This window comes from Mesoplodon bidens (genome assembly GCF_964165515.1).
Source record: "Mesoplodon bidens genome assembly, chromosome: 6".
Lineage (NCBI taxonomy): Eukaryota > Metazoa > Chordata > Mammalia > Artiodactyla > Ziphiidae > Mesoplodon > Mesoplodon bidens.
The window spans coordinates 79,394,932-79,420,657 of NC_138162.1; the positions used below are offsets into that span (position 1 = coordinate 79,394,932).

Here is a 25,726-nt window from a genome sequence, read left to right on the forward strand (position 1 = left end):
GTATAGATTTACCTTAAATGTTATGGTAATTGGTATGTACATGTTCTACTCTTTCTCCCTTATCTTTCTAAATGAAGGGTAATGGCTAACTCTGCTTTACCTTCTGAAAACTGCTTGTGTCACATTTCACTCAGAGATTTTCATTAAAAACCGCTAAAATTTGTGGCCTAGGGTTTCAATTATCATTTTATTATAGGCAGAATCAAGTATTCATAGGTCATAAATATTTTATTCTATATTGTACTACCAGACCAAGGACTTAACAAGAGTCTTTTTTTACCTTAAAACTTAAAAAATAAATATTTTGGTTGGCATTAAAATTTTTATTTATTTATTTATTTATTTTTAGGCTTCACTGTGTCTCCGTTGCTGTGCACGGGCTTACTCTAGTTGTGGCGAGTGGGGGCTACTCTTTGTTGCGGTGCGCGGGCTTCTCATTGCGGTGGCTTCTCTTGTGGAGCACAGGCTCTAGGTGCACTGGCTTTGGTAGTTGTGGTGCACAGGCTCTAGAGCTCAGGCTCAGTAGTTGTGGTGCATGGGCTTAGTTGCTTTGCGGCATGCGGGATCTTCCCGGATGACGGATTGAACCTGTGTCCCCTGCATTGGCAGGCGGATTCTTAACCACTGCACCACCAGGGAAGTCCTACCTTAAAATGTAATGTGTTGAATTCATGTAGATGCCTAATAAATGTCCATTTATTTATTGAACATGAGAACGTAATATTCTGTAGGTTCTTAGCCTAACCTTAAGAACTATCAGAAAAATATTGCATTTAATTAAACTTAAGTCTATACAAATGGATAGGGTTGCCAGGTAAGAAAACAGACCGAAAGGGATAATCTGCAGCAAATTTGGAAATATTTGGGAGAGGAGAAATTCAAGTTGTAATTGGAAAGTGAGGAGAGAAAAAATGGATTAAAAGTAGAATATTTTTCAATATTGTACACTTTTGATTATTTAATTCACATTTTTATTAAAAAATTATACAAACTCTGAGTAGACATTTCAGATAGTATATTGATAAGATAATTGATATAACACTGGCAATTAAAGAGTTGATTAGGCTTTTTTTTTTTTAATGAGACCCAAGAATTGGCCACAGGAAAGCCCTTAGTCAATGCTTAAAAAACAAATTGCATAGTGTAAATAATGGCTTTTTAAAAACTGAAGTACATCAAACAAATATTTCTAAAAGGCTCCAGCAAATATAGGAACCTGAAAACACTTTTCTGTTCAAGCCAGCTGAAGAAAAGAAAAGAACATAGGGAAATCATAAAGCAAAGAGCAGTTCTTTTCAGAATGCCTTTCTCATAAGTAGTTTAAAGTCCAGTGGAGTATGCAAAAAGCTCTTTCATAAAGCAGGAAAATAGGGAAAAAAGCTGTTGGCATTTCTGATTTTATTGAATAACTGCAAAACAGTAGCTATGAAAGACAAGAAAAAACTCAAGGAAATGGGTAATTGAGAGGCACGATAAGACGGTTTAAAAAAAAGTAGATGAAGTAAGTGTGGAGGCAAATTTAATGCCTCTCACTTCAGAGAAATCAGGCAGAGAAAAGTATCTCAAGAGATTGCCAGACAGATGGCATGCTAAAGAACCTTCGATTTCTCTGAAGATGAGCTTGCCTCAGTTGAAGTCCTGGAGTAGGGGAAGGAGTTTTTCTGAGTAGAGGATAAGTGGATCATCTCACCTTTCAGTTGCTGCTGATGTGGAGTGAAGGTGATGATTATTCATGGGAAAATATCAGTGATGAAATTTTTAAATATTTCTAGACTTTTAGAACTAAACAGTAAAAAATATTTCTAGAATTTTAGTTCTAAACAGAAGAACTAAACAGTAGAACAGTAGGGCATGTGAGCATAACGTCCAGTTTATTCAGTGTATGAGGCACATAGTGACTTTCTTCCAAACTGTACCATATGTAAGTGTAGAAATAAGAGTAACTTTGTAGTGGAGACTCCTGATAAACATTACCTCAGCCAGGTGATCAAGGTCAACATCAGCAGTGATAAGTAATGTTGACAGTATATACCCTTGATACTATATGAAGAAAATGGCACTTGACCTCTATGGTCTTCCTCTAAAATCCCCTAACACCAGTTGAATCATGGGAAAAAATCAGATAAATCCCAATTAAGTGATACTGTATGAAATATCTGACCAGTATTTATCAAAATTGTCAAGGTCATCAAAAACAAGGAAAGTCTGAGAAACTGTAATAGCCAAGAGGAGCCTAAGGACACATGATTACTAAATGTAATGTGACATCATGCATGGGATCGTACAACAGAAGAAGAACATTACATAAAAACTAAGGAGAGCTGAATGAAGTAGGAACTTAATCATAATGCACCAACATTAGTTCTTTAATTGTGACAAATGTACCATTCTAATGCTAATAACAGGGAAAACTGAGTGAGAGGTATATGAGAACTCTGTACTATCTTCACAACTTTTGTGTAAATCTAAAACTATTCTAAAATGAAAATTTTATTTAAACACTTTTTAAAAAGCATTTATGATGAATGCTGGCACCTGAAGATGTTGGCTGAGAAATTGTCACAAAGATGTGGTATTTAATATTTGATAGCCAAGGCTTGTGATGTGAAACTTGTTTTTTCCATAAACTGATTTGCTTGGATGAAATACCTTATTTTTTAAATGGCTAAAATACTTCTACATGCATTCAGCAAAACTAGTTCCAAAAAAGAAATCTGGTAGGCAAAAAAAAAAAAAGAAGAAAAGTGAAAAGTACAGAAAAGGGTCCACAGATGCAAAAAAAAAAGCACTCTGTAACTTTATTTATAAAAAGTTCAACATATAATTAAGGGAAAATTAATCTAGAATGTTAGAAGTTGAAATGGTGATTATTTGGGGGGATATGACTAGGAGGGGCATTAGGGCTGCTTCAGGGAGCATAATGCTCCTTTTCTTGATTTGTATGGTAGTTACCACACTATATTCACTTTGTGAAAATTCACTGGGCTGTAAGCTTTTGTATGCTTATTTTTGATATGTATATCATACTTCAATTTAAAAGCTTATTGAAGAAAACAGCTGAACTTGAGAAGTTTGCCAAATTGCTTTTCAACATTAAAAAAAATGTGGACTATAAATGGTTTCTGAATAGTAAACACATTTCAAAGCAGAAGACCTAGTAGTGCTGTGTTGTTAGAAATGTATGTTGTCCATACACTTACTCACTCATTCCACAAATATTTATTAAACACCTAGGACTGGCTTGTATCTAAAACCATAGATTATATGGGAAATAAATCTATAAATAGACAGTAATATGATAATTGCTATAACAGATATGTGTGCAAATGTAATGGAATTCTAGAGATGTTCTTTGGTCTGTTAGGGGAAAGTCAGAGAAGCCTACTCAATAAGGAGGGACACATGAGTTGAAATGTGATGAAAGAGCACACATTTGCCTAAAAGAGAGTGAGTATTGTTAACACTGAACAAGGTGAGATGAGGAGAGAATTCTAGACAGAGGTAACAGCTAGAGAAAAGTCACAGAGGCAAGATGAATTTTGGAAAATTCTTTGGGAGAGTGGCAGGAAGTGATGGAAGCTAAGTGTTATTGACTAAATGCTTATGTCCTCCCTGAAATTCGTAAGTTGAAGCTCTGACATCCAGTGTGGTGGTATTATGACGTGGGGTGTTTGGGAGGTAATTAGGTTTAGATGAGGTCATGAGGGTGGGGTCCTTATTTTGGGATTAGTGCCCTTATAAGAAGAGACCAGAGCTTGCCCCCCCCACCCGCTTCTCCCCCCACCTTGTGAGGACACAGTTAGAAGGTGGCTGTCTGTAAGCCAGGAAGAGAGACTTCATCAGACACTGAATTTGCCTGCATCTTAATCTTCGACTTCCAGCCTCCAGAACTGTGAGAAATAAATGTTCATTGTTTAAGCCACCCGGTCTATGGTATTTTGTTATGGTAGTCAAAACTGACTAAGACACTGAGGCAATAGAGGAAGACAGGAGCCAGATCTTAAAAAGCCATATATATCATGGAGAAGAAAAGACTTTATCCAGGAGATTATGAGCTTTAAGCAGTGAGTAATATGATAAGAAATATGATTAGAAAGGTAACTCAAAGGCATTGTGGAGGAATGCTTGGAAGGAGCATGACTAGAAGCAGAATGACCAGTGAAGAAGCTACTGTAAGAGTGAGGAGAGAGATGATGTCAGTGTGGACAGAGAGCAGCACACAGAGAAGTTTAAGATTTAGAGTTGTCAGGTCTTAGTGATTAATTAGTTAGGGAGGGCGACAGGTAGGAGTCCAAGATGACACGAGTGGTACCACTGATGAGGATAGAGAACACCAAAGGAAAAGTGGGAATGTGGAGGAAGATGAGTTCTGTCTGGGACATGTTGAATTTGGGACATCCAGGTGGGGACGTCTAGCAGGTAGTTGGATATAATGGGAATGGGGCCCAGAAGAATGATCTGGAGCTATGAGAGTTTTTTGTGGTGGATACGTGGTTAGTAATTAAAACTGAGTTTACTTGTGAAGAGTAAGAAGAGCATCATGGATGAGGGTGTGTAGATAAAAGGGTTAAACAGTTGAAACTGTTAAGAGTGTTGCTGAAGGGCTGTACTATATGCATGCATCCAAACTCTTTAAGAAGGAAAGCTTGGTCAAGTGTGGATGTATGGAGTGGCAAAGAGGCTGGAGGACCTTGTGAGTTGGAATTATGGGATTTGGAAGAGTGAGGGGATGAGAAAATGAAAAGGGTGTGAGCTTGTGATGAGAGAGTATATTACCAGAGGTTAAGATATTCAGGCTGGGCTAGTTCTGAGTATAACTAGAATGTGAGTTCCATGAGAACAGGAGTATTTCAATTCTGTATGCCCAGTATGTAGGACAGAGTATGGCACATAATTAGTGCTCAATAAATATTTGTTGAATAGGTGAATGGGGCATCACTAAAGTAGACTGAGGGGGAAGTTAATGGATTGGATGAGATCGAAGAAGTCTGTTGAAATTCTTAGAAAACTTGTATATGACTCTCTGTTTTTCTCTTGCTGCTTTTAGAATCCTCTCACTTTTGCCATTTTAATTAAGATATGTCTTTTTTTTACATCTTTATTGGAGTATAATTGCTTTACAATGGTGTGTTAGTTTCTGCTTTATAACAAAGTGAATCAGTTATACATATACATATGTTCCCATATCTCTTCCCTCTTGCATCTCCCTCCCTCCCACCCTCCCTATCCCACCCCTCTAGGTGGTCACAAAGCACCGAGCTGATCTCCCTGTGCTATGCGGCTGCTTCCCACTAGCTATCTGCCTTACGTTTGGTAGTGTATTTATGTCCTAGTAGAGAATGGACTTGAGGATATGGGGAGGGGGAAGGGTAAACTGTGACAAAGCGAGAGAGAGGCATAAGATATGTCTTGCTGTGGGTCTGTTTGGGTTCATCTTGTTTGGGATCCTCTGTGCTTCCTGTACCTGGATATCCGTTTCCTTCTTCAGGTTTGGGAACTTTTCAGCTATAATTTCTTCAAATATATTTTCGATCCCCTTCTCTCTTTCTCCTCCTTCTGGAACCACTATTATGCATGAGTTGGCACACTTTATATTATCCCCCATAGACCTTGTATGTTGCTTTCATTTTTTAAAAATTTATCTTTCTGTCCGCTGTTCTGATTGGGTGATTCCCTTATTCTATATTCCATGACACTTATTTGTTCTTCTGTGTCATTTAGTCGGCTATTCATTGCTTCTAGATCGCTTTTTATCTTAGAAGTTGAATTATCTATTTTTTATTGGTTCATCTTTATAGTTTCTAGTTCCTTGTTACAGTGATCTACATTTCTATTGATGATCTTTCTTAATCCAGTTGGCATTTGTATTACCACCTTTTTGAACTCAGTGTCTGGTAGAGTAGTGAGTTCTGTTTCATTATTTGTTCTTTCAGGGGATTTCTCTTGCTCTTTTAATTGGGAGTAGTTCCTCTGCTTTTTCATTTTACCTAACTTTCTCAGACTCTATGAATTTAGGAGAAACAGTTATCTGTTGTGGTCTTGAAGGAGTGCTTTTATGTGGGAACATCCCTCTGTAGACTGTGTGTGTCCATTGTCTTTGGTGTGAGGGCTCTTTTTGATATGGACCCCAGCCATGTCTTTCCTCAGGGTTTGCTGGACGTTATCACCTTGACAGGGTGTGTGGTTGGTGTTGAGGGATCTAAAGCCTGTGCAGGGTGTGAGGTGGGACTTCTCCTCTGCTCTGTGGCTGTCACCACCTTGTCAGGAGTGTGGTCTGCTCCCCAGTTGTTAGAGTAGGAGCCCTGAGGGCCAATCTCAGTCAGTCTCCATTCCCCTTGAGTGCATGCCGTGCCCCAAAGGAGGCGATTGCTAAAGCAAGTGGGGTTCGTGCGCTCACAGAGGACTGATGTGCCACCTGTGTGGGTATCCGTGGCTCTGTTTAGGCACAGCCCAAGATAGCATCCCTTCTCTTGTTGTGGTCATCCCACATCTAGTGCAAGGCTGTGGTGTGGAGTGGGTGGGGCCAGAATATTCGCTAGGTTGGGACTGGGAGTCAGGGTGTTGTGGCTTCAGGAATTGAGGTGGCTGTGCTGCTGCCAGAGGTGTGGGCTGCCTCTGTGGCAGTCTTCTCCCAGGACCTGTCTGCCCCAGATGTAGCGCTAAGCTGCGGTGTGGAGTGGGCAGGGCCAGAGTGCTCTGGGAGGTGACCTGCTGTACACTCCTGCAGCACTGCCATCCCATGCCTGCACTGCCAATGGCCACCTCTGCCCCACCCAGATCACACCCCAGGCCCCCCAGTCTGTGTCTGCATAGCTAGACTGAATCTTTTTCCAGGGCTCAGTTGGCCCAGATCTCACACCAAGCTGTGGTGCAGAATGAGCAGGGCTGGTGTGCTTGCCCCATCGGATTGAGGAGTGTGACAAGGCAGCAGCCATCAGTGCAAGGCTTTCTCCGCCCTGACTGTTGGCAAGCCAGCACGCATACACTCCTCGTGAGTAGCGTCCAGGCTTCTCCAGCCCTTCTGTCTGTCCCAGCAGTTCTCCCAACAGCCATGGTGGGGTTGTCTCCTCTGCACAGGACCCCAGGACTGGATGCCCAGACTGTGGCTCAACCTCCTTGCTCCCCAGGGCAAGGGTCCACCCATGTGGACCTTCTCTTCCTTTCAGAACCCTTCTGGGGCGCAGGTCCCAACCTGATGCCTTTTTTTCCAACCTACTCGGTTACATGGAGATCTTTCTTATAGCTTTGACTGTGCAGTTCTTCTGCCAGTTCCTGTTAGTTTTTCATGAGAATTGTTCCACATGTAGATGTATTTTTGATGTGTTTGTGGAGGGAGGTGAGCTCCACATCCTCCTACTCTGCCATCTTGACCTCTTCACCCAAAATACTGTAATGAAGACTTTTCAGCTAAGAATTTACAATGGGGAGGTGATAGTCTCTTCAATAAATGGTGTTGGGAAAACTGGACAGTCACATGCAAAAGAATGAAACTGAACCCCTAAGTTACACCATACACAAAAATCAGCTGAAAATCGATTAAAGAGCTGAATGTAAGACCCCAAACCATGAAACCATAAAAATCCTAGAAAAAAGCAGCTCCTTTTTTTAAAAAAATTTATTCATTTTATTTTTGGCTGCATTGGGTCTTCATTGTTACATGTGGGCTTTCTCTAGTTGCGGCAAGTGGGGGCTACTCTTTGTTGCGGTGCACGGGCTTCTCATTGCGGTGGCTTCTCTTGTTGCGGAGCATGGGCTCTAGGCGCGAGGGTTTCAGTTGTTGTGGCATGCAGGCTCAGTAGTTGTGGTGTGCAGGCTCAGTAGTTGTGGTGCACGGGCTCAGTAGTTGTGGCACATGGGCTTAGTTGCTCCACGGCATGTGGGATCTTCCTGGACCAGAGCTTGAACCCATGTCCCCTGCACTGGCAGGTGGACTCTTAACCACTGTGCCACCAGGGAAACCCAAAAGCAGCTCCTTGACATTGGTCTTGGCAATGGCCTTTTGGATCTGATACCAAAATCAAAGGCAACAAAAGCAAAAATAAACAAGTGGGACTACATCAAACTAAAAAGCTTTAGTTTTTTTTTTTAACATCTTTATTGAAGTATAATTGCTTTACAATGGTGTGTTAGTTTCTGCTTTATAACAAAGTGAATCAGCTTTACATATACATATATCCCCATATCTCCTCCCTCACGTGTCTGCCTCCCACCCTCCCTATCCCACCCCTCTAGGTGGTCACAAAGCACCAAGCTGATCTCCCTGTGCTATGCGGCTGCTTCCCACTAGCTATCTATTTTATTTTTGGTAGTGTATATATGTCCATGCCACTCTCTCACTTCGTCCCAGCTTACCCTTCTCGCTCCCTGTGTCCTCAAGTCCATTCTCTACATCTGCGTCTTTATTCCTGTCCTGCCCCTAGGTTCTTCAGAACCTTTTTTTTTTTTTAGATTCCACATATATGTGTTAAAATCTTTAGTTTTTGACAGCAAAGGAAATCATCAATAAAATTAAAAAGCAACTTACAGATGGGAGAAAATATATGCAAATCATATATCTGATAAAGGGTTAATATCCAAAATATATAAAGAACTCATACAACTCAGCAGAAAAAGAAAACAATCCGATTAAAAAATGGGCAGGAGAAGTGAATGGATATTGTTCTAAAGAAGACATACAGATGGCCAGCAGGTACATGAAAAGATGCTCAACATAACTAATCAGGAAAATGCAAATCAGAACCACAATAAGATATTACATCACACCTGTTAGAACGGCTATTATAAAAAAACAGTAGATAACAAGTGTTGGAGAGGATGTGAAGAAAAGAGAACACTTGTAATGCTGTTCTTGGGAATTTAAATTGGTGCAGCAAATTTGGGAAGCAGTATGGAGTTTCCTCAGAAAATTAAGGATAGAACTACCATATGATCCAGCAATTCAACTTCTTAGTATTTATCCAAGGGAAATGAAATCACTATCTCGAAAAGATATCTGTACCATTATAGCTTTATTTACAATATCCAAGACATGGAAACAACCTAACTGTCCATTTATGAATGAATGGATAAAACATATTTTAAATATATATATATATATATATGTATAAAATGAACTATTTTTTAGCCATAAAAAGAGAAAGAAATCCTGCCATTTGTAACAACATGGATGGATCTTGAGGGCATTATGCTAAGTGAAATAAATCAGTTAGAGAAAGACAAATACAAATATGATATGACAAATATGATCTCACTGATATGTGGAATCTAAAACAAACAAACAAACAAAAAACACCAAACTCATAGATACAGAGAACAGATTGGTGGTTGCCAGAGGCAGAGATGGGGAGTGGAGGAAATGGTGGTCAAAATGTACAAACTTCCAGTTATAAGATAAGTAAGTCCTGAGGATGTAATGTACAACATGAGAAGTATAGTTAATAATACTGTATTATATATTTGAAAGTTGCTAAGAAAGTAAATCTTAATTTACTTGAAGAAAAATCTTAATTTTTCTTTTTTTCTTAAAAATTAAGAAAAATCTTAATTTTTTCTTGTGTTCTCATTACAAGAAAAAATTGTAACTATGTGTAGTGATGGATGTTAACCAACTTTATTGTGGTAATCATTTCACAATATGTACATGTATCAAATCATTATGTTGTATGACTAAAACGAATACAATGTTATATATCAATTATATCTCAATAAAAAACGAAAAGACTTTTCTCTTTACCTGTAAACGAAAAAGTTCCCACTTAAAAAAAATGACCAAACTGTAGTGACACCTTTATATATCTAAGTTTTACTTGAACTTGAACTCAGATACCCACAAGCTGAGTAAATGTTTGTAAAACTCCTACCACTTCTGATGAAATTGATAGAGAATGGTTAAAACAGAAGAAACAATTACTATTTATTGCTAGGAGAAATCTTGTCTTTAGTGTCGGTCTCTATGATACCATTTTTACTGTGTTATTTAAGACCCAGAAATGAAGATTATGTATCAAAATGCTTATTTTCTCTTTCTAGATCTGGCACAGAGTGCTATGGAATAAATTGTGATCTGGTTAACGCTTAAAGTCTGGCTCCCTCTACTGGAGGATATGATACTTTCCCTCCCTTCCGTTTAACTGAGGTCCAAAAAGCACATGCAGGACAGGGGTTCATAGCTCAGGTTTTTCCAATCTTCATGCATATGGAAATTGCCTGATTGACCAACTGTGCATGTATAATAAATTATGTATGATGCATGTCTCTAACATTTTATAGCAATTACTGCATCAAAATAAGTTAATAAATATTTCTTGATGGCCTACTACGTGTCAGAAAAAGAGAGATATACAAAAATGTGTGAGACATGATCTTTGCTCCTCAAAGAGCTTGTAGTTCATTAAGTTGTATGAATGATGATTCCAGGTTAAACACAGCTACCTGGTCTGCAACTCCAAATGGCCACATTAAGAAACACTAATTCTTGACAGACGATTGATAATTACTTTACATAGTCACTTAATCTCCTTGATTGGGTGTTGGTTCCCATATAGCTAGCTGTGAGGATTGACTGGCTTTCTGAACTGGAAATTAGTGATTTTGATGAGAGGGTGATATTTGTGTTGGGATGGGTTATAAAATTTTGGTTTCATTATTACTGTAGAAGATGATTTTGGATTATCTCAGTGAATAATCTAAAGTTGTTTTTTAATGGGAATGTTAGACTTTTCATAAGTTGATTCCTTAGAAAGCACATCTGCATATCTGGTTCTATTTATTGGTCCAGCAGTCTCAACCTTAAGCTCATCTTGCGACGCTAAAATGCCTATGTAAATCTTTTGTAATCAGTTCAGTATGTTACTTTTATCTGCCCACTGGAACTTCCACATCCGTTATAGTAACACCATTCCTACATACCTGTATGTGTGTATACAGACCCTCACCTAATAGTGAACTAGGAAGCAGAGAGAATAGAGCCCTAAAGCCATTCTGACTCTGTTTGGACCACTCTACTGCTCACTTATTCTGCTGCCTCAAGAAACAATGTAAAGTTATTATTCATATGGAGGCAGCCCATTGTAGTGATTGCCGGAGCTTCAAGCCCCAGCTCTGCCTTTTGCCAGCTGTTTCACCTTGGGAAATTTACTTAACATTTTTTTTTTTTTTTTTTTTTTTTTTTTTGCGGTACGCGGGCTTCTCACTGTGGCGGCCTCTCCCGTTGCAGAGAACAGGCTCCGGACGCGCAGGCTCAGCGGCCATGGCTCACAGGCCCAGCCGCTCTGCAGCATGTGGGATCTTCCCGGACCGGGGCACGAACCCGTGTCCCCTGCATCGGCAGGTGGACTCTTAACTACTGCGCCACTGGGGAAGCCCTACTTAACATCTTTATGCCTCACATCCCTCCCGAGGTTACGGTGGTGAATAGTAAACTAATATACACGAAGCCATTAGAACAGATTCTGACATATAGTAAGCACATATATGTATCTACTTACATTATTATCACTCGATTTGTAAGTGCAAGGAAAACTAATATGGTATATATAAATTCTAAGAAAGGATTAAAAAAACAACTTACAAAATGAGACCCAACTAAATAAATACCACCTCATGCTCGTGCTGGACACACAGATGTGGGGGAGAGGTTATTCTCTGGGGAGAGTGTGCCTTTTCAGTACCCAGAGGCATCAGTGTGGGAAACCTCAGTTCCAACCTAATGAACTAAATGTCCGTCCCCTGCTGTTCCCATATTTTTTGCTTAGAAGATATAAAATCATTATGGGAATGATTTTTTTTTAAGTCCACTGGGGAGCAGCAACCCCTAGAGTCAAAAGTCAAATAATTATATCTGAGCACAACACATCTCTCTTCCTCCTGAAACATCTTTAGAAAACATAGACTCTTCTCTTTCAAACTCATTGGTAGTTCTTGGGTGCTAGGTTTTAGCATCAAAGGAAAGGCGCAACTGCAAACAAAAGGACTCTGTGTTCTTAATATTCACAATGTAACATCAGGTGCTTCCTCAGCACCTCTCTGAAGACTTTAGACAACATGAAATGCCTTCCAGAGCGGAGAATGTTTCTGAGGTTTAGCAGTACCTCATTTTCATCAAGGTAGATGTAAACGTGATTATTGCAAATGACTAGAGTTTTCCAAGCATTTAGCTTTTAAAATTCAGATGAGATTTAATCAACTGTTCCCTGTTTTACATCACCGACATCTCTTCTTTTCAGCCCAGAAATCAAGCTGAGCTAGAATTAAGATCCTGTTTTCCAGGCTGTTTCTGAAAGATAAAAAGACTAATTGGTTCACAGCTTCTTCAAAGCCCATACAACAGGCTGAGTTTTAGAAGTTGGATCATTTGTGTTAGTGTATGGTGTCTATCTGATTACTGACAAACCGACTTCTATGAGCTGTTTTCTCTTAGCACCTGTGATCTCACCAGTGCAAAGCATGGTTTCACCATAAGCATCTTGCCGCTATTAATTGGGGACCTCACATCATGTTACTAGTTGATACAAATCCATTTGGCATTAATGAATGGACAGCATGTACTTCATAGCCATTCTGCTATAAGTTAGCAATGAATAAACCCATTAAAATGAAGGTTTGCTGGACTTCTTGCATTACAGTGTGAGGAGATCTGATGACTTGCTTCACAGAGAAACTGCTGAAAACTATTTTAAAAAATATTAAAGCCTCTGGAAATGGTCCTAAGAACAAACAGCAAATGAAGAAACATCTGTTCAAGAAAGTCTACAAAAATTTGGTAAGAAAGGTGAACAAGGAGCACTCTCTCCTTCTCTTCTCCCAGCTCAATGAGGCAGAGATTTCATGCCAGACTGCTGCAGCCAGCAAGACAGGGATCTCTCTCCTCCCAGTTCCCAGTTGGAGGGCTTTCTTCCCAGGAGAAACAGGACTTCAGCATTTCTTTCTTATTTTTTAAATTTCCTTTATTCAAGTATAGTTGATTAACAATGTTGTATTAATTTCTGCTGTGCAACAAAGTGATTCAGTTATACATACATACATACATATATATATATATATATATATATATATATATATACATTATTTTTCATAGTCTTTTCCATTATGGTTTATCACAGGATATTGAATATAGTTCCCTGTGCTATGTTTATCCATTCTATATATAATAGTTTGTACCTGCTAATCCCAAACTCCCAGTCCATCCCTCCCCCACTCCCTCTTTCCTTTGGCAACCACAAGTTTGTTCTCTATGTCTGTGAGTCTATTTCTCTTTCGTAGATAAGTTCATTTGTGTCATATTTTAGATTCCACATATAAGTGATATCATATAGTATTTGTCTTTCTCTTTCTGACTTACTTCACTTAGTGTGATAATCTCTAGGTCCATCCATGTTGCTACAAATGGCATTATTTTATCCTTTTTTATGGCTGAGTAGTATTCCATTGTATATATGTACCACATCTTCTTTATTCATTCATCTGTTGATGGACATTTAGGTTGCTTCCATGTATTGGCTATTGTAAATAGTGCTGCAATGAACATTGGGGTGCATGTATCTTTTTGAATTATGGTTTTCTCCATATGTATGTCCAGGAGTGGAATTGCTGGATTATATGGTAGTTCTATTTTTGGCTTTTTGAGGAACCTCCATACTGTTTCCACAGTGGCTGTACCAACTTACATTCCTACCAACAGTATAGGAGGGTTCCCTTTTCTCCACACCCTCTCCAGCATTTGTTATTTGTAGACTTTTTAATGATGGCTATTCTGACTGGTGTGCGGTGGTACCTCATTGTAGTTTTGATTTGCATTTCTTAATAATTAGCGATGTTGACCACCTTTTCATGTGCCTGTTGGCCATCTGTATGTCTTCTTTGGAGAAACGTCTATTTAGGTCTTCTGTCCATTTTTTGATTGTGGTTTCTTTCTTTCTTTCTTTCTCTCTCTCTCTCTCTCTCTCTCTCTTTCTTTCTTTCTTTCTGTTACTGAGTTGTATGGGCTGTTTGTAATTTGGAAATTAAGTCTTTGTTGGTTGCATCATTTGCAAATATTTTCTCCCAGTCCATAGGTTGTCTTTTCATTTTGTTTATGGTTTCCATTACTGTACAAAAGCTTGTAAGCTTGATTAGGTCCCATTTGTTTGTTTTTGCTTTTATTTCTATTGCCTTGGGAGACTGACTTAAAACATTGGTATGATTTATGTCAGAGAATGTTTTGTCTGTGTTCTCTTCTAGGAGTTTTATGGTGTCATGTCTTATATTTAAGTATTTAAGCCATTTTGAGTTTATTTTTGTGTATGGTATGTGGGTGGGTTCTAACTTTATTGATTTACGTGTGGCTGTCCAACTTTCCAAATACCACTTTCTGAAGAGACTATCTTTTCTCCATTGTATATTCTTTCCTCCTTTGTCAAAGATTAATTGACCATAGGTGTGTGGGTTTATTTCTGGGCTCTCTCTTCTGTTCCATTGATCCATATGTCTGCTTTTGTGCCAATAGCTGTTTTGATTACTGAAACTTTGTAGTATTGTCTGAAGTCTGGGAGGGTTATGCCTCTTGCTTTGTTCTTTTTCCTCAGAATTGCTTTGGCAATTCTGGGTCTTTTATGGTTCCATAGGACTTCAGCATTTCTCATCCTGCTCTCCAGCTCTCTGTTGCTGAGGCTAAGGCCTGGGTCAGTACAATCAATAAATGAAGGCACCCTTCCCATCAGGTCCCACTCACGGAATGGTGACTTACCTTGCTCATGACATGCTGAGAGTACTGGGGCTCCATCACCCTTACCCCAGCTTATGACATAGTGGCTTCATGCCAGGATAAGCAAACTGAGGCTCCTGCCTCCCCCATCCACCAAGTTCACAGCTCCTAGAGCACACGTGTCACTCAGAGAGAAATTTGCCTTTGTTCCCACCCCCAGCTCCAGAGCCCTGGCTCAGAGATTTTCACCTGAGCAAAGAAGCAGGCCATAAAATAGACAGCAATCAATCTCTTTCCCCCAAAACTGACTTCATTCACAATAAACCATGGAGAAATACAAGCCAAAGGGCACTCTTAAGAACAGTGGAAATAGTGGTGAAATGCAGTTGTGAGACAAATTTGTGGATTTAATAAAATAGAGCTTAGATGGAGGTTGGCTACATCTTGGCTACTTTGCAAGGAGCACCAGAATAAGACAGTTGGAAGGAACCCTCCTGGGGTGAGAACAAATACCAAATGCTGATATCAGAAGCCATTCTTTCAAAGGAGCCATAATTTGATAGGATTAATTTATGGAGCTGTTTATGGGTGTTATACAAAACAATAGCACAACTAGCTAGCAATTAGTGGATTTTAACAGCTGGGTGTGGTCAGAGAAAGAAAAAAAAAAGAGAGCCCTACCAATATCACTGTCATCCCAGGGTTACTGAGGGCATACCCAAAGTTTGAAGGATACAAATCAATTGTATTTTTATACACTTTGCAACATGTAAACCAAACACGAATTTAAGAAAACTCCATTTATGGTAGCGTCAAAACAAATGAAATATTAGTAACGAATTTAACAAAAGAAGTTCGGCATTATACTCTGAAAACTACAAAACAGTTTTGAAAGAAATTAAAATCTAAGTAAATGGAAAACCTTCCCAGGTCTATGGATTGGAAAAATTACACTGTTAAGTTGGCAATACTCCCCAAGTTGATCTGCAGATTCAACACAATTTCTACCTGAATCTGAGCTGATTTCTTTGTAGAAATTGCCAACTGTGGAAATTAACTTATGTTAAAATTCATATGGAACTGAAGGGGCCAAAAATAGCCAAAAAATCCTGCAAACAAAGAATAAATAAGAGGACTCATACTTCCTGACCTCAAAGTTTACTACAAAACAATGGTAATGAAGACAGCATGGTACTGGCACAATAATAGACATATACAGACTTATCCCTATTTTCACTTTCTATAGTTTTCGTTACCTGCAGTCAACCATAGTCTGAAAATATTAAATGGAAAATTCCATAAGTAAACAATTCATAAGTTTAAAATTGTGAACCATTCTGAGTAGCATGATCAAATCTCACAATATTTCATTCCATCCCACCTGGGATGTGAACCATCCCCTTGTCCAGTTTATCCCACCTGTTAGTCACTTAGTAACTGCCTTGGTTATCAGATTGACTGTTGTGGTATCACAGTGCTTATATTCAGGTAACCCTTACTTTACTTAATAATGGCCTCAAAGAGCAAGAGTAGTGATGCTGGCTGTTTGGATATGCCAAAGATATGCTTCCCTTAAGTGGAAAGGTGAAAGTTCTCAATAAGGAAAGAAAAGAAATTGTATGCTGAAGTTGCTAAGATCTACAGTAAAAACAAATCTTCTGTCCATGAAATTGTGAGGAAGAAAAAAGAAATTCATGCTAGTTTTGCTGTTGTACCTCAAACTACAAAAGTTATGGCCATAGTGCATGATACGTACTTAGTTAAGATGAAAAGGGCATTAAGTTTGTACAATCAAATATTCTGAGAGACCACATTCACATAAATTTGTTATAGTATATTGTAATATTCTCTTGTTCTATTTTATTATTATTGTTGTTAATCTCTTACTGTGCCTAATTTATAAATTAAACTTTACCATAGGTATTATGTATAGGAAAAAACAATATATAGACGATTTGGTACTATCCACAGTTTCAGGTATCCACTGGGGGTCTTGGAACAAATGTACCCCCTTTAAGGAGGGCTACCACAGATCAGAGGAGTAGAATTGAGAGTCCAGAAATAAATAAATACCTCTATGGTTAACTGATTTATAACACAGGTGCCAATGATCACTCAATGGGGAAAGAATAGTCTTTTCAACAAATGGTGCTAGGACAAGGATAACCACATACAAAGGAATGAAGTTGGAACCTTACTTCACACCATATGTAACAGTCAGCTCAAAATGGACCCAAGGTCTAAGTGTAAGAGCTAAAACTGTGAAACTTTTGGAATAAAATATAGGGTAAATCTTCATGACCTTGAATTTGACAAAGGATTCTTATATATGACAGCAAAACCAGGAGCAACAATAGAAAAAACAGAAATTGAATTTCGTCAAAATTAAAAATTTTGTACTTCACAGGAGACAATCAAGAAAATAAAAAGACAAGCTACAGAATAGGAGAAAATATTTGCAAATCACACATCTGATAATGAACTTGTACCGAGAATATATAGAGAATTCTTATGACTCAATAAGAAAAAGTCAAATGAGCCAACTAGAAAATGGGTAAATGGTCTGAATAGACATTTCTCCAAGAAGGATATACAAGTCATGAAAAGATGATTGACATTATTAGTCATTAGGGACATGCAAATCAAAACCACAGTGAGATACCACTACACTAACTAAGATGGCTAGAATTAAAAAGTCCGATAATAACAAGTGTTGCTGAAGATGTGGAGAAATTGGAACCCTCATACACTGCCAGTGGGAATGTAAAATGTGGCTGCTTTGGAAACAGTTCCTCAAATGATTAAACATAGTTACCACATGCCCCAGCAATTCTACTCCTAGGTATATATCCAAGAGAAAAGAAAACATACGTTCACACAAAAACTTGCCTATAAATGTGTATAGCAACATTATTCATAATAGCGCAAAGGTGGGAGCAAGCCAAATATCCATGAACAGATGAATGGATAAACAAAAGGTGGTATATCCATACAATGAAATATTATATGGCCAAAAAGTAAAAATAAAACACTGAAACATGCTGTAACTTGAATGAACCTTGATAACATCCTAAGTGAAAGGAGCCAGTCACAAAAGACCACATATTTATGCTCCTACTCAGAAGTAAAATCCAGAACAGGGAAATCTATGGAGACAAAAAGTAGATTAATGTTTGCTTAAGGCTGGGGAGGGAATTTTGTTTGTTTATTTGGCCGTGCTGCAGGGCTTGCGGAATCTTACTTCCCCAACCAGGGATCTAACCTATGCCCCCTGCATTGGAAGGGTGGAGTCCTAACCACTGGACCACCAGGGAATTCCCCAAAATGTTTAAAAGATAAACGGTTGCTGAAAGAAGAAAGACAAATATAAGGATAAAATACGTAAAATAGTGCGGATGTTGGCCAGTGTGGGGTTTTGAGCATCTGTGAGGTCAAGATGCCTGGTCATTGCATCACCTGTATCATTTATTGATATGCCAGATTAACACTGAAAATAATAAATACACATTCAGATTTATCTCCCTAATACTTTAAAATAGAAGGCATTTAGGAACAGAGACTATAAAGCTTTCTTGTATGTTAGGGACCACAGTCTTCCCTGGCTTCCAAAGTGTTCGCACATCCAGCTTAAAACTTACAATGTCCTTCCAAATCCAATAGTAATTAAGAGTTATCTCTGCTGTATTTTGGAGAAATGAGGCACAGGAAATTTATGATTTTATCCGGCACATATTCCTAAGTATTTTTTCATTCTAAAAACCTACGTTATCTCCCACTAAAAAGTAAACTCCATGATTCATTCATTCAACAAATGTTTATTACAGTGTTCCAAGCACTGTTCTAAGGACAATTTTCTCAGGGAGCAAAACACAAAATTTTATGTCCTCATGGAATGTACATTCTGTTAAGAGGAGAAAATAAGCTTAATAAATAAGTAAATCATAGGTGTGTTTGAAGGTAGCCAATCCTATGGAGAAAAGAGACCATGAGAGCAATGGTTTAAAGTGTTTATACATGAAAACCACAGTGCTGAGAAGAATGCCTGGCTCAGGGAGGCACAATGAATATTTGTTGAGTAAATGAATGAATGAATAGATGTAATTCAAACTGTATGTTTGGCTCCTAAAGGTTTGCAGTTTGCACTTTTGGACTGATTTTATTTTATTTTATTTTTTAATTACTGCAGCTATAGAAAGAATTGAACATCTGTCCTCCTTTTCTGTTCTGCTTTGCTCTAAAAGGTGGCATAGTACAGTGGTTAAGCGCAGAAATCTCTGGAGGGACTTCCCTGGCGGTCCAGTGGTTAGGACTTCGAGCTTCCACTGCAGGGGGCACAGGTTCCATCCCTGGTTGGGGAAGATCCCACATGCTGCGTGGCCAAAAAAAAAAAAAGAAATCTCTGGAGCCAGGCTGCACAGATTCAAATCCCAGCTTTATCATGAATTTCTGAAAACTTTAATTTTATTTAACTTTATTTATAACAATTTTTAAACTGCATTCCTTTCATTAACTAAAACTTGAGGTTTTGTGTTTTGAAGACCTCCCTCTTACAGATAACTTCAATGTTGTTTGTTAGCTTCATCCTGATCATACCCTCGAGTTCTTATATTCAGTCAACATTTATTTTGTGTCAGTTGTTTGCAAAAAACTGTCTTGGGTACTAAGGATATTATATAATGATGTGCCCATCATAGATGGATGTTAATGAGTCTCTTCTGCTCTTAGTAGAAAATTTGATATATCTAGGTTCCACGCGAGATGTGAACCTCTTGTCAGCTGGGACTGCCTTGTTCACATCTAACATCCTTAGCACCTTACACAGTGACTGGTACATATAAATATACAGCAAATGTTTAATTAATGAAAAAAGTTATTCTGTAACAACAATCAATTATATATGCAAAAGGCACACCTCTGTCAGTGGTTGGACATTCTGTTTAAAATATCTTTGGTCTGTCTGAGGTTGGCCTGCCTGGGTCTGGACTCCCTTTCAAACCAAGCGAGTCTGCATGGTCGGAGGACCAGGTGACCCGTAGCTTGACAGGAGCCCAGAATATGCTTCTCTGCCTTGGACATCAGCCAGCATGGGGCCAATTTCAGAGAGTAAATCCTTCCCTCTTTAGATGTGCTGTTGCAACTCTCCCTTGTGAGCTGATTTTTCATTCTTGTGTTTTGGTTACATTTTCTTATTTCTTCTCTTTTTTTTAGGGGGGGTCCTGTTTTTAAAGTAAAACAACAGTAGGGTTTGTTAAAATGTCTCAGTCAAATACTGATTTATTAGCTATGATATAATGACATCAGGAAATAGCAAGCTCTTTGGCTATTTATTTCCCTTGTTATGGATAGAAAAAGTAAGTATAGAGATGTCTCAGTTGCTATGGATACCAAGTCTTTGAGATAATAGAATTCTTTTAACATAATCCAGTTCAGTTAGGTTGGCTTTTTTCTTAACTATTATGTCTACCCAACATACTCTTTTTATTTATTTATTAATTAATTTTTTAAACATCTTTATTGGAGTATAATTGCTTTACAGTGGTGTGTTAGTTTCTGCTTTATAACAAAGTGAATCAGCTATACATATACATATATCCCCATATCCTCTCCCTCTTGCGTCTCCCTCCCACCCCTTATCCCACCCCTCTAGGTGGGCACAAAGCACTGAGCTGATCTCCCTGTGCTATGTGGCTGCTTCCTACTAGCTATCAGTTTTACATTTGGTAGTGTATATATGTCCATGCCACTCTCTCACTTTGTCCCAGCTTATTCTTCCCCCTCCCTGTGTCCTCAAGTCCATTCTCTAGTAGGTCTGCGTCTTTATTCCCGTCCTGCCCCTAGGTTCTTCATGACCATTTTCTTTCTTTTTTTTAGATTCCATATATATGTGTTAGCATACGGTATTTATTTTTCTCTTTCTGACTTACTTCACTCTGTATGACAGACTCTAGGTCCATACACCTCACTACAGATAACTCAATTTCATTTTTTTATGGCTGAGTAATATTCCATTGTATATATGTGCCACATCTTCTTTATCCATTCATCTGTCGATGGACACTTAGGTTGCTTCCATGTCCTGGCTATTGTAAATAGAGCTACAGTGAACATTATGGTACATGACTCTTTTTGAATTATGGTTTTCTCAGGGCAACATACTCTTTTTAAATACAAAAAATTACACCCTTTTCTCCCAACATCGGAAAGTGTATTTTAATTTTTTCTCCAATTTTGCCATGAAATTTTTCATTTTCTTATAGCTCCTCTTTTTTTTTCACTAGAAAAATGATTTGGAGAAATAAATATCTCTGGCTTTAATTATATCTAAGCAGGAAAACTGATTTCATTGGTTCCACATAATTACACACAAATATCACAACATGATTGACTCAGTTGTAATGTTCAGATGTTTTTAACTCAATCTTTGAAAACCAGGTTGATTATTAAAAGGTATATAACCATTTTATTGGTTTATTGAGTCAGAATTCTTTAAAATAGAATCTCTTTAGGATGAATACTTTTGAACACAGCATTAATTCATTGCTGCAGAGGAAAAAAAATCACCAAATCTACAAAATAAAACTCAAAAAATGACAATTTATAGTTCAGGAGTATGAGAAAAGTCTATTCCTGTATGTAAAAGTAGTCAGACACCTCGCTAAGAACATACATTAAAAAATTTTTAAATGCCAGTTAAATCATCATTCACCTATTTTTCAAAAGAAGTTGTTAGAGTCAATTTATCAAAATCTAGTATTTTTTTTTTCTTTTTTTTGCGGTACGCGGGCCTCTCACTGTTGTGGCCTCTCCCGTTGCGAAGCACAGGCTCCAGACGCGCAGGCTTAGTGTCCATGGCTCACAGGCCCAGGGCCGCTCCGCAGCATGTGGGATCTTCCTGTACCCCACGCATCGGCAGGCGGACTCTCAACCACTGCGCCACCAGGGAAGCCCAGGGAAGCCCAGGGAAGCCCTCCAGTATGTTTTTGAACTCCTACTTTGGTTCCTCGTTCTTCATTTTAACCTATATATACTTTTTTAGAGTAGTGTTGGGTTCATCATATAAATTTAAAATTTGTGCAATAAACATTTTTCTGGACTTTTTTTTTTTTAAACAATAGAAATTTATTTTCTCACAGTTTTGGAGGCTGGGAATTCCAAGATCAAGGACTGACAGGGTTCTGTTTTCAGTGATAGCTCTCTTCCCGGCTTGTAGATGGGTGCCTTCTTTCTGGACTGTTTTGCTGGAGGTTGCCATGTTAGAGATGAAAGGGCCAGTTTATGAGTCACAAGCCCTGGATTTTAGTCCCAACTCTGCCTCTAGTTGTGTGGCCTCAGGTGAGTCATTTAACCTCTCAGGTCTTAATTTCCTCATCCAAGAATTAGACATCAGACTACATAATTTTCCAAAGCCCCCTTGACATCCTAGAATATCTACATTGCTTTGAAATTTATCTAAATCTCCAATGGATATCCAGCATCAAGGTTAGTAACTGTTTTAAATAGGCATACTGAGTTCAAAATGAAATAGAAAAGAGAAAGCTTTAGAAGTACAAGCCTGCTAGCAACTTTTTTTTTCCAGTCCTGCAGTACATTTAAAATAGTTTTAAATTTGCAGTGGAAAATAGGAATTATTTCCTATTTCCTAAATCCAACGTTCAGGTGGATCATTTCAAAACCTTTATTTTTGGTGATACTTTCCCCAGATGGAAATTAAGTGTGTAAGATTAATACTGGCTAATACTAGCATTTATTGCCCTTACTAAATGTCAAGCACTTTGCTAAGTGCTTTATATGGCTCTTCTCATTAATCCTCACAGCAACACTATGACACAGATATTGTGATGTTTATTTTACCATTAAAAATGGACATAATAAGGTCCTAGGTGGCTCAAATAATAAGGTGGCAGGGCCAGAATTTGAATCCAAGTTGACTGACTTTATATGTTCAGAGCATATAAACTCTGTCATGCACAGACATTCAAGTTTTCTTTTTGTGGGTTATGCATTCTTCATATGTCATAACATATGTCATTATCTCCTGTGCAGTGGGCCTGATCTCAGTGAAAGGTACCACACCCATCAATAAACAGCAAGACAGAAACTTGGGAATTATACCTGATATTTCCCATTCTCTTATTTCCACTCCCTACCCATGCAGCCCATCACCAAGTCCATCCCATTTTATTTATTAAATAGCTCTCAAAATGGATTTGTGAGTCAGGGTCCCAGAGCAACACTGGCACACTTGAAGGGTTTCACCGAAGAGACTTTAATGAAGGGACCATTTATAGTGGTGTGGAAAAGCCCAAGCTAACCTACAAGAAATGGTGGAGCACCATGGTGGAGCATCAGGGGTCTGGCAACAGTGGAATGCTGTTAGCATGTGTTATGAGTTGAATTGTGTCCCCCCTAAAAAGATATGTTGGAGTCCTAACCCCCAATGCCTCACCCTTTTGCTTAAGACTTTAACTGGGTCCTCATTGCTCTTAAGGTAAAACACAAATTTAAAACTGGGATATGAGGGCATGTGGGGTCTAGCCCCTCACCTAGGACTTCTTTCTCGCTCTTGTTCTGTGTGTGTATGTGTCTAGTCTCACTGGCTTTCTCTCATTACCTCTAATGCATTGTGTTCCCTCTCACCAGGGAAACTTGGTATGTGGGTACTTTTCCTTCTGCCTGGGTACAGTCCCCACCTTTGTTCCTATTGTGTTAGCCGAGGTTTCTCTCAGGAAATAGAGCAGTCCAGTCAACAGTCCTAATTTTCTTTTTCTTTTTTTTTATTAGTTTCTTCTTTATAACAAAGTGAATCAGTTATACATATCCATCTATTCCCATATCCCTTCCCTCTTGCATCTCCCTCCCTCCCACCCTCCCCATCCCACCCCTCCAGGTGGTCACAAAGCACCGAGCTGATGTCCCAACAGTCCTAATTTTCGAGTCATCTGAGGCTCCAGAATGTGTGTGATCAAACCTTCAGTTGGTTTCAGTCTCCAGCATAAAGTGAGAGAGTCTTCCTGAATAATCAGCTGAACCCAAAACATTGTGAAGTGGGACAAGTCATCCTTATTATTCCCTATCTAAAGTCCCAAACTATAGAATCCCTGTGCTGAAAGAAAAAAAGATTTTTTTCAGCCACAGAATTTTGAGATAACTTTTAAAAATCAGTGATGCATATATACATAGAAAATGTTTTGGATATATATATTTTAAAATATTAAGGATGGTTTTGTTTGGGGGGTATGATTGGGAGAAGATACATAGTAGGAAAAGGGAGGAAATGTTTACATGTTAAAGGGAATATGTTCTTTTACAGTAACATGAAGTAGTAGAAGCTTTGTGTATTTGAATGAACCAAGAGTTCTAGAGAGAAATTGACATGATGGAGGGAACAGTGTTGGAGTTGGAGTGGTCCATGCGGCCTCAGAGCAGGTTTTTGCAGAAGAAATCTCAGCCCTCCCTTCCTTTCCCACTACCACCTTTGATATTTTGGTTTGTGTCAACCAAATGTCACTCCAGAGAGTCAAGGGAAGGAAACAAGCTAGCAGAGTCTTCTATATGGGGGCTCTCCACAAGAAGACCCTCTTTATTACCATCAATTTCTACAATAGCTGCTGCAATTACAAACCAAAAATCTTTACATGTGGCTGTTGAAAAGCTATGAATAGATTTAATGAGTGAGATCTCATCCCAGCTCTGTAAAAATTCACAGTGAAAGAATGAGTCCTAGTTGCTACTCCACTGGCTTTTGTTTTTAGTTACACTACTGGTTCCCAGAGACTAAAAAGGACCCCGAGGTGGGAATAAGCCTGATAGGTTCAAGTGACTGGGAGAAGGTTAAAGCATCATAAATAAGAGGAAGAGAGAAATGAAATCTGAGGGTTAAGTAGAGGGCAGAATATATAGGGCCTTTTAGGCTAAGATAAGTTTGGATTTTATTCTTAATGCAACAGACAACCATTGGAGGGTTGTAAACTGGAAGGTGATATGATCTGATTTACACATTGTACAGAACTCTCTGGGATGCCATTTGCAGAATGTGATCAAAGGGACACCACTCAGGAGATTGTTGCAGCTGTCCAGGTGAAGGTTTATGGTGTAGAAACCCAGACTCGAATTTGGGCAGGGAAAATGGAGAGAAGTGGTTGCATAAAGGGTGTCCTTTTGGGGTAGTGCTGTCAAGACTTCCTGATGGATCAAATGTTGGGGTAGGAGTAGGGGAGAAGTCCAATGTGATGTCTAGTTTCTGATTGGAGGGACTAGATCGATGGTGGTACCATTTGTTGAGATGGGGCAGATTAAGGGAGGAGTATATATGGTAGGAAAAAAATGAAGAGTTCTGTCTTGGCAATCTTAGGTTTGAGATGCCTGGGACCATCGAAGTGGAAATGTTGTAATGGCTCTAATGGGGCCCCTGATTCTAATCCTGACTCCATTTCCCTGCCCTCCCCTGACTCCTCTGTTCTGTTCTGCAAGCCACTGCTCTGTTAATCTTCCTAAAGCCTGGCTTGAATCAAGTAAGGTCCATGCTTAAAAATATTCAACATGCCCTTATTGCCCTCAGAATCATGTACAGATACCTCAGTCTGGTTTTCAACCCTTGATTTATATTGTGAGTGTCTTCTTTCAGCCTTATCTCTTGCTCTGCTTTATTATCTACTGTATGACTTAGCCAAACTGGACAGTTTTCTGTTCCTCAAGTGTACCTTGCATATTCCTGTTTCCAAATCCTAGCTCAAGTTTTCCCCTTTACCTGGACTCCCTTCAAACTCAATAGTCATAATCAATTAGGACTCAGTTGAAATTATAAACATATGACTCTAGACCTTTATGGATGTTGGTATAACAGTGACACTGAATTATTGCTTTAGTTATTCTTCTTATGTGTGCCTACCATCTTTCTGGCATTTAAAATGCATTAATATCAAGTAATAGTTTCAAGTGCATTTTATTAAACAGTGAAGGGGTCATGTGGTTCCAAATGAATAGAATGAGAGATACACATCTTTGAAGTCTCATTAGTCGTTACTGAGGAGCCATGAGAGCAAAACT

General features: G+C 38.7%; 1 protein-coding gene across 8 annotated transcripts in view; it reads left to right on the forward strand.

Annotated features, from left to right (window-relative positions):
- Nucleotides 1–25,726, forward strand: part of MAMDC2 (MAM domain containing 2) — a gene marked incomplete at its 5' end in the record, with an annotated part of 436,428 nt that overhangs the window by 143,557 nt on the left and 267,145 nt on the right. The gene's annotated exons all lie outside the window — the stretch shown is intronic.